The sequence below is a fragment of the Triticum dicoccoides genome, chromosome 2A (genome assembly GCF_002162155.2).
Source record: "Triticum dicoccoides isolate Atlit2015 ecotype Zavitan chromosome 2A, WEW_v2.0, whole genome shotgun sequence".
NCBI classification, from domain to species: Eukaryota; Viridiplantae; Streptophyta; class Magnoliopsida; order Poales; family Poaceae; genus Triticum; species Triticum dicoccoides.
In genome coordinates, this window is record NC_041382.1 from 354402388 (window position 1) to 354409834 (window position 7447).

The window sequence follows — 7447 nt, forward strand, 5'->3', positions numbered from 1 at the left end:
TTTTCCCGGATGATTCCCCCCTTAACCGGTACCACCTCATACCACGCTAGGGCACGCCTAGCATCGTTACTTGTCTTGTCATGCATCGATATGCATCTGTTTACATGGTATTCATTGTTTCTTCCCCCTCTTCTCTCCAGTAGACTACGAGACCGACGCTGTTGCTGCCCAGTTCGAATACGGAGTTGACGACTCCTCTCTCTTGCCAGAGCAACCAGGCAAGCCCCCCCTTGATCACCAGATATCGCCTATTCTACTCTATACTGCTTGCATTAGAGTAGTGTAGCATGTTACTGCTTTCCGTTATACCTATCCTGATGCATAGCCTGTTTTTGCTACTTCTGTTGATACCTTACCTGCATTCCTACTTGCCTAGTATAGAATGCTAGTATTTCCATCTGTGGCCCTACATTCTTGTCCGTCTGCTGTGCTATACTATCGGGCCGTCATCACTCGGGAGGTGATCACGGGTATATACTATATACTTTATACATGATACATGTGGAGACTAAAGTCGGGTCGGCTGGTGGAGCACCCGCGAGTGGATCTTTGTGGTGGAGCGACAGGGCAGGTTGAGACCGCCTAGGAGAGAGGTGGGCCTGGCCCTGTTCGGTGTTCGCGGATACTTAACGCGCTTAACGAGATCTTGGTATTTGATCTGAGTTGGCTACGAGCCTATACGCACTAACCAACTACGTGGGAAAGATATGGGCACTCGGCGTCGTGGTATCAGCCGAAGCACTTCGTGACGTCAGCGACTGAGCGGCGCGCGCCGAATTGGACTGGAACGCCACTAGGCTAGGTCTGCTTTCGGCCGCCCACGCAACGTGCAGGTGTGCTCAGGGCGATGGGCCCAGACCCCTGCGCGCTTAGGTTTAGACCGGCGTGCTGGCCTCTCTGTTGTGCCTAGGTGGGGCTGCGATGTGTTGATCTTCCGCGGCCGGGCATGACCCAGGAAAGTGTGTCCGGCCAAATGGGATCAAGCGTGTTGGGTAAGTTGGTGCACCCCTGCAGGGAAGTTTAATCTATTCGAATAGCCGTGATCTTCGGTAACAGGACGACTTGGAGTTGTACCTTGACCTTATGACAACTAGAACGGGATAATTAATAAAACACACCCTTTCAAGTGCCAGATACAACCGGTGGTCGCTCTCTCTCAGGGCATTGAGGAGGGGATCGCCGGGTAGGATTATTGCTATGTGATGTTACTTGGAGGACTTCAACCTACCCTCTTCTACCTGTTGCAAGACGGAGGTGACCAGAAGCGTAGTCTTCGATAAGACTAGCTATCCCCCTCTTATTCTGGCATTCTGCAGTTCAGTCCACTGATATGGCCCTTTACACATATATCCATGCATATGTAGTGTAGCTCCTTGCTTGCGAGTACTTTGGATGAGTACTCACGGTTGCATGGTTCCCCCCTTTTCCCCCTATCTCTACTCGATTGCTGCAACCAGACGATGGAGCCCAGGAGCCAGACGCCACCGTCGATGACGACTACTACACTGAAGGTGCCTACTACTACGTGCAGCCCGCTGACGACGACCATGAGTAGTTTAGGAGGATCCCAGGCAGGAGGCCTACGCCTCTTTCGATCTGTATCCCAATTTGTGCTAGCCTTCTTAAGGCAAACTTGTTTAACTTATGTCTGTACTCAGATATTGTTGCTTCCGCTGACTCGTCTATGATCGAGCACTTGTATTCGAGCCCTCGAGGCCCCTGGCTTGTATTATGATGCTTGTATGACTTTTTATGTTTTAGAGTTGTGTTGTGATATCTTCCCGTGAGTCCCTAATCTTGATCGTACACGTTTGCGTGTATGATTAGTGTACGATTGAATCGGGGGCGTCACATCTGTTGAGGCATTAACACGCACGGACACTTTGAAGTGCATCTTATAGTGCCATTGCTCCTCGCCGTCTACCGCTACACCACCCACTTTTTGGTCCCCAGAAGTGTTCAAAGAGAAGCACACTTGTAGCCTGAAAATGACCAGGCACACAAAAATGTTCAGAGAGAAAAATGTTCGGAGACAATGAACAGCCATAGCCTGAACACATTTAGATGAAAGTTCATAGAAAAAGACCATCGCCAGTCTTCTTCTCTATCGGCAGCAGTAGAATGCAAAAGCGACAATCCCGTAGCCTCCATGGCCCGTCCATGGAGCTCCTGCGCACGCATTCCAGTAGTTGGTAGTGGGAGGAGCTGCGAGCCAGGCGAGGCGACAGACTTCTTGTGTGGAGGGAGAAGGCTACGATGGTGGTTGCCTGGGCGAGTGGCAGGTAGTGGCTGCGTAGCGCACGGCGCACTGGCCGCACGACGGTATTGGACTGCGCAGAAACTTCACCACTGCGTCCCAACTCCGGTCTAACATCGCCGGCTACATTGGATTGCAAGGATGGCATGTCTCAAAATCACGTACCGACGGCATCGAGGGATATGTTGGGTCACGTGCCGGAGCTTGGTTGCAGCAGGCGACGTCAATGGGAGCAGCTGAGCTTGCTGGAGTTTTTTTGTGCTCGCCCCGTGTTCCCAAAGTGCTCATCATACTGCCGCAGAAGTCCAGACGCAGCTCACCCTGAAGGAGGGGCCAACCTCACGCAAAGCTAACAGTAGCAGCACTTCAACTTCATCAACACCTTTAAGAGCAGTGGTAGCAGATTGATAGACAGAGCAATAGCGTTTTTGCAATACAGAGCTCCAAGAAATTGCAGCGGCAACAGGGGCCTCACGGAGTAACAGCTCCAACTGCCATAGCTGGAGAGCATAATAAAGTTGCTTCCGAATATTTTAAATATCGAACCGCCAGTTTTTTTGAACTTGAACTTCTGCATAACTTATGTGAATCTCTGCATCCCTCATCACAAAGTACACGAAAGCTTTTTTTGTCAGGAATGTAACACAAAAATGCAACGCTGAACAATGGGGATAATAGCAAATGATAGAGGCAGAGAGAGGGAAGGTGTCATTAGGGGGAGAGGAGGTATGCAGGTGGTGGAGCATGGGCGGGTGCAGGAAGCAGCGGCTGCTCTAGCTAGAGAGAGCCACAACGACCGTGCGATGAAGAAGTAGGTGGTCGGCAGGGAAACCCGAGGCCTCCATGAAGGTGCGTCAGCACGAGTGCAAGGCCAGCTGTGCCAATCCAATTCCAGCACAATCCATTCGATCCTCGACCTTGAGCACCAGCGACCGATGCGAGATGTTTTTTGTGAACGCCGCTGGTGGCGGCGCGCATGGGCAGATTTGTTGGGATGAGGATGGCTGCAGGGCTGCGGGAGCAGGCCGGCGGTGGGTCGTGGGAGGGCAGCAGATCCGTAGGAGGAGGACGGCGGCGAGTCGCGGGAGGGCAGCAGATCCGCGGGAGGAGTATGACGGCGAGTCGCGGGAGGAGGTTGGCGGAGGGTCACGGGAGGAGGCTGGCGAAGGGTTGCCTGGCGGCGGGACACGGGAGGAGGCCGACGACGGGTCGCGGGAGGAGGCCGCGGCGGCGGGGGCTGCAGGAGGAGAAGGTCATTGGGGGTTATGAGGCCGTCCAGAAATATGCTTGTGGGCTGGTCTGGCTCTGCGTTTTGGATCTGGGAAGAACCTAATCAGGCCCTATATAGTCTGACGTGATCAAAATAGTGCTATATATATATATATATATATATATATGACAGGGCTATTATGTTACCTGTAACAGAATAATGGATCCCAGATATTCTGTTACCATGGCGCCCTATATAGGCTCGATCCATTTTCCCGAAGTGCTGCCGCAGCCCAGAAGCCGCCCGAATGAAAAAAAGACCCCGGCTCGACCCCAGTTGTCCCGAACCTCCCCCGAACCGATCCTCCAGCCCCCCGTCGCCGCGCCGTGATGCAACCCCAGGCCCCGGTCGCCGCGCCCCCAGGGCCTCGCCGCCGCGCCGCGATGCCACCTCTGCTGCGACCCTAGGGTCCGGCCGCCGCGCCGCCAGGCCACCTCCGCCGTGCCGCCAGGCCCCAGCCGCCGCACTACCAGGCCACCTCCGCCGCGCCGCCAACCTTCCTTGGCTGCGCTGTCAGGCCCTACGTCGCCGCCGCACTACTCCAGCCAGCGTCCCACCGTGCCACGCTGCTCCAGCCGGCCTTCCACCGCGCTGTGCTTCCCCAGCCCGCCTCGCAATGCGACGCTGCCCCAGGCCGTTCACGGCCGCTACCCCAGTCTGTTCACCACTGCCAACCAAGGCCGTTCAATGATGGGTCGGTCAACAAAAGCAATGGTCAGAACTCAAAAGCTTTCCTCTCGTTTCCTTCCGCCTCTGTAGTTTTCTTTTTTTGATTTTGGGGACTGAGTGAGTGCATTTTACCAAGGCATTCCATGTGCTGATGGGTATGCTTGCTTAGCACAAAATTCATGAACTGTCAATTTATTTTGAATTGAACTGGTGCTGCTCTTATATTCAGACCTGAGGGAAGAAGACGGAGCTAAAATGATTCAGTTCATCATTGGCACCCTATAACCCAAACAGTGAAGAACACACCCCTTGTACTTTTGCTCTTGTTCCTTCTGTCTCCTGAATTCCACTCTTGATGAGCATGCTTGGTACTAGATAGATACTGCTGTCGTAGTTCTAATACAATATATTACAACAATTCATTGACAAAAAATTGTCAATTCATATATGTATGCAGCGGCTGTTCTGATACTACTTCAGTAACCAGAAAAACACAAAAGTTCAACTATACTTATACAAAATAGTTTAATATTTTATTCTATGACACTCAAGAAAAACAGAAATAAAAGAGGTTCGTCATGTGATGAACAATAGTCCCAACAAGTGTGCTAGAGATGCAAAAAAATTGATGGCATAGTCGATGCTATTTTTCATCCAATTTCTGAAGAAAACTAAAGTTGATCAGAGTAACTGAAGAATAATCTATTAGTTCTCGAGTATGTGTAATGATGCCATTTTACTGTGCATTTGTTTCCATCGCGACGGATGTATTCCAAGATATGGTTGTATCATTGTGTTGAATAAAAATACCATGTTGCTGCAACATTTTCTGTCAGCTCCTGTCAAGCAATACATGTATGTGAGCATCCTTCTATGTAGTAAGTTCATAGTCGAGAAGTCAGGAACTTCGGAAAAATAACGTGAACATAAAAAAACCATAAAAACCTGAACCTTATCTTAGGGGAGTTCAAGAAGTCCGTGTCTAGCCGTCTGTGGTGTGTATTCTTATCAGTTCATAGTCGAGAAGACATGTATTCTTATCAGTTTATTTTTCTAGCTGGCAGTTTTGTGTATTTGGTTAGTTTGTGTGTGTATATGTTGCCATCGTGGTATACGAGAGACCACCCCACGAGAAAGTCGCCGATCTGGTCGAGGCATGCTCCTGTTCTCTGTTTTCAGTTGCACAAACATTTAAAAGTTCGAACACCAAACCCTGGTAAGTTCTCCTTACAAAAACTCATCTCTCATATTTGTTCCTATTTTTGTAGGTTCCAGTTAAAACAAGATGCATAACTTCATCATTTGTATGCTTTTTAGTTCATCTACTTCCCGATGGTGAGTCTGATTTCCTTCGTGTTTCCATTTTCTTCATATAGCACAAACAAGTACTTGTGGTTATGCTTGAGAATGAGCACCATACCGTTCACCGCCACCACACCGGGTCGTTCAACGACACAACCCGAAGTAGTTCGACGTCGCAGCTCGGGAGGCACACACTTCACCCCTCCATCCCAGGAGAGCAGTACATCTTGTGCGCGAGCAGTCCGTTGCTGATGTACACTGCTGCTCTAAGCTCCTTGGCCACTACTCCAGTATGTCCAGCATCGTCCCCAGTCCAGCCCCATGGCATTCGGACGGTCGAGTTCATGCCGAGCAGCAGTCCACGCCCATCAGCTCCTATTTCCACTATAGTGGTTGGGTTGCCGTTTTCCTCATCCTTCTCGGTGCGCGACAACCCAGCCCACATGTTGCTGCCGTCCGCCACCCCAAATAGCTTTGGCTGTTCCTCAAGCAACCATTTGGAGAACCTTTTGGTGTTTTTCTACTGGTGATTGATTTTAGCAATTTGTAGCTATCTGCGTATGGAATCTGAAAGTTCAAGATTGCTGCAGATTCAGTTCTTGTAGTACAAATGTCCCAGAGTTTAGTGACATCTGTAATTGAGGTACTATGGTCTTGCATCTCCAATGTATGTTGCTGAGCATCCTCCCAATCCGCTCGATCAACTTCTTATTCCACCTCCAAAAAAAATTCTTTTTGAGTTCTATCCTTCGTCACAGGTTCACCGCTATGACCTCAGTGCAAACGTGCCAAAGAGTTTAGTTCAGACTATACTAAATGTCCATATTATAGATAATATTTGCATTGTCTTAAATTTCTGGAAACAAGCTTCAGTACAAGAAAAATGGGCCAGTTAGTTCATCCATATCCAAACCCCCGTCGACGTGCGGCGGCAGGAAACATTTTCAGGTTGTTTTCTTTCTCTCTTTGCTTAGCACAAAATTGCGCAAATGCCTAGCAGAAAAAGAACTTGTTCGTATACATAGGTAGGTTCACGAAATATTGTAGTAGTACTTTGGTGAAAGGATTCACATCAGTTCAATCATTTTTGAATGTTCAGTAAAAGTTCAAATAGAGCAGAGGCTTTCACCTCATTCGAAAAAGCCTAAAAAGCAACAGTACAATGATAGAAAAAAATCAGTTCAAAAAAATATGCTGGAGGTTTGTCGGAATGGCAGAAAAACATCAGTTCAATTTTTCTGTACCATCGCTTCTATTGCTAAATGTTTTAGTCACTTGTTTTCTTGATGCCATCAGGTATTTCCTTAAATACTTCGGTCTTGTGCAGCTGGTACTAGTGTGAATGGGTAGCAAGTTCAACTACCAATCCACACCAAGTTCAGGTATGTTGCCTGTTTCTCACGCGTTCCTAGAAGTTGTTCTAGGATTGGAAAGCTAGCAGCAGCACACTCTTGTTTTCACTGTTTAAGTTCACCTCAATTTCTAATTTAAGTTATGTTCATAGGAGTGCTTGTAATCAATTAGTTTGGTTTTACTTATGTTTCATGAATTTCTAGTACCCTAATAGATTTGGTAGTGACATGAGCTCCCTTTCCACCACTCCAGGATATGCAGCGTTACCCTAGTCCAGCCCCATGGACTAGTAACAGAATATTATTTCGTTACCCCTCAACCCTATAAGGGCCCGATGTGTAGTTTCCACTATCCGAAAACGAAGGCCTACCAATCCTGTCTGTGAAAAGAAAAAACCATGACCCTCTCCAGGTTCAGACGCCCCACCTCCACCTCATCTCTCCGGCTCGGACGCAGCTTCGGTGCCTTAAAGGCACCTGCCTTTGGGTCATTGACATGTGGGCCAGTCACCTGTTGGGCCCACATGACATAGACACAAAGGTAGGTGCCTTAAGGCACCAAAGCATCGTCCCTCCGGCTCCCGTCGGTGCCCAACT

General features: G+C 49.1%; 1 long non-coding RNA gene across 16 annotated transcripts in view; it reads left to right on the top strand.

Annotated features, from left to right (window-relative positions):
- Window positions 1–3786: 3786 nt before the first annotated feature.
- The window catches only part of LOC119354577, an 8041-nt gene continuing 4380 nt past the window's right edge, over window positions 3787–7447 (top strand). For 10 of the 16 annotated variants that reach the window (XR_005171082.1, XR_005171091.1, XR_005171088.1 and 7 more), the window contains exons 1-3: window positions 3787–4241; window positions 4426–5531; window positions 6795–6880. This is a non-coding gene — a long non-coding RNA (uncharacterized LOC119354577). Of the gene's footprint in view, window positions 4242–4425; window positions 5532–6302; window positions 6447–6794; window positions 6881–7447 lie in introns of those variants that run through there. The other 6 variants (XR_005171077.1, XR_005171084.1, XR_005171081.1 and 3 more) reach the window with 6 other exon arrangements.